Here is a 1,915-nt window from a genome sequence, read left to right on the forward strand (position 1 = left end):
ACGTTGAGGATAAACCGGTACTAAAAGCCCTTGTGTCCTTGGACGACCTCGGTATCTTACCAACGCTATACTACGCTCACGATGGGTGCACTTGCCCATGTGTGTGTTTAGTGTTAGTAGAATATCATGTTTTATAAATTTAAAACTTGACTAACGTGTTAAAAGGGCTTAAAATATCAATAAAAATATATTACACCCAACACACACCAAGTTTTTGGCGCCGTTGCCAGGGACACAAGGATTTTAAGAAAGTTAGGAATCAATGGCCTAATCGTTTTTCTTATTTTTCTGTTTTTTTTTTTGGGGTTCTTCTAAATTTTTCAGCTTCTGCAGACTGCAGCACGGGGCCGTGCCTGGTCGGACACGGGTCGTGCCCAGCATCCTTACTGGCAGTTTTTATTTTCTGAGTTACAGAGAGGTAAGCACGGGGCCGTGTTGGTGCAGCATGGGGTTGTGTTGAACTCTCCAGTAACAGGGATCCGGAATACAATTACTGTAACCACGACAACGGGGCTGTGGTCAGCGACCACGCGCCCATGGTGAGACTTTTGACCAGCAATCATTTTGTTTTTATCGAAGGACTTGGAACCCAGGCGCCGCACCTGAACTTCCTACGTAGTGCATGAGCTCCAGTTCCAATAAAGACATAAAAGAATCTCTAGACGAACCCGAACGCTTTCTAAGAAAAAGACTTAAAGCTAAAATCTAAGAGAAAGTTTCGGGGGACCCACTCCCAATGGCGGATCAACGTACCCTAATGGATTACCTACGACCCACGGTAGGTAATCTCGGCGCCGCTATTAATGCGCCGAATGTCGATGCCAACAACTTCGAACTTCGGTCACATTTGATTCAAATGTTCCAAAACTACGCAACTTTCCATGGGCTTGCGGACGAAGATCCCCACTTACATATTACCAACTTCTTGGAAATATGTGATACCATTCGAATCAATGGGGCATCAAACGACGCCATCCGCCTCCGAATGTTCCCGTTTTCATTAAAAGACCAAGCCAAAGCTTGGCTTAACACCCTCCCAAGTGGTTCGGTAAACACTTGGGATGAACTAGCCCAAAAGTTTTTATATAAGTATTTCCCTCCTTCTAAAACGGCTAAATTAATGACTGAAATTAATACATACTCACAAGAGGATGGGGAATCCTTATATGAAACTTGAGAAAGGTTCAAGGAGCTACTAAGAAAGTGCACTCATCATGGTCATGCGGTAGGGCAACAAGTATCCACTTTCTACAATGGGTTGTTGTCACACACAAGACAAACACTCGACTTTAGCTCTGGGGAACTTTTAGGTAATCGTCGCCCAAATGAAATTTATAATCAAATTGAGGAAATTGCTCAAAACAATTTTCAGTGGCACACTCCACGAGGCACAAAATCTATTGCCCCGAGCGCCCATAAGGTAGACGAAAGCACTTCTTTACAAGCCCAAATCGAGGCCCTCTCTTCGAAAATCAAAAAGTTGGAAATGACAAAAACGGCCTCGGTTATGGCTTGTTAAGGGTGTGGTGGGCCACATGAAAATTGGAGTTGTATGAAAGAAATGGATAATCAAACGGAAACGGTAAACTACATTGATAATAGACCTAGGCCATCAGGTCCTTCGACGGGTACCTACAATGTAACCACCCTAACCTTGGTTGTAGAGAACCCGTCAATAATAGTAACCAACAAAATCAAAACCAACGAACAAACTTTCAACAACCAAGAAATGAGTCACAAATTTCTCTCAACAACAACAAGGGGGACGAGAGAGGCTTGAAGATACTATCTCACGCCTCATCTCCGACACCGAAAAGAAAAACTCGGATTGATTCCAACAAATGGAATTGAGCTTTAGAAATCAACAAGCTAGTATTCAAAACATTGAAAAACAACTAAATCAACTAACTCAAAA

The 1,915-nt window shown here is 42.9% G+C and overlaps 1 non-coding gene across 1 annotated transcript; it reads right to left on the reverse strand.

Annotated features, from left to right (window-relative positions):
* Window positions 1–1,114: 1,114 nt before the first annotated feature.
* LOC118487038 lies at window positions 1,115–1,221 on the reverse strand. Its single transcript, XR_004880205.1, has one exon. It is a non-coding gene; the product is annotated as a small nucleolar RNA R71 (small nucleolar RNA).
* Between the last annotated feature and the right edge of the window lie 694 nt (window positions 1,222–1,915).

This window comes from Helianthus annuus, chromosome 14 (genome assembly GCF_002127325.2).
Source record: "Helianthus annuus cultivar XRQ/B chromosome 14, HanXRQr2.0-SUNRISE, whole genome shotgun sequence".
NCBI lineage: Eukaryota > Viridiplantae > Streptophyta > Magnoliopsida > Asterales > Asteraceae > Helianthus > Helianthus annuus.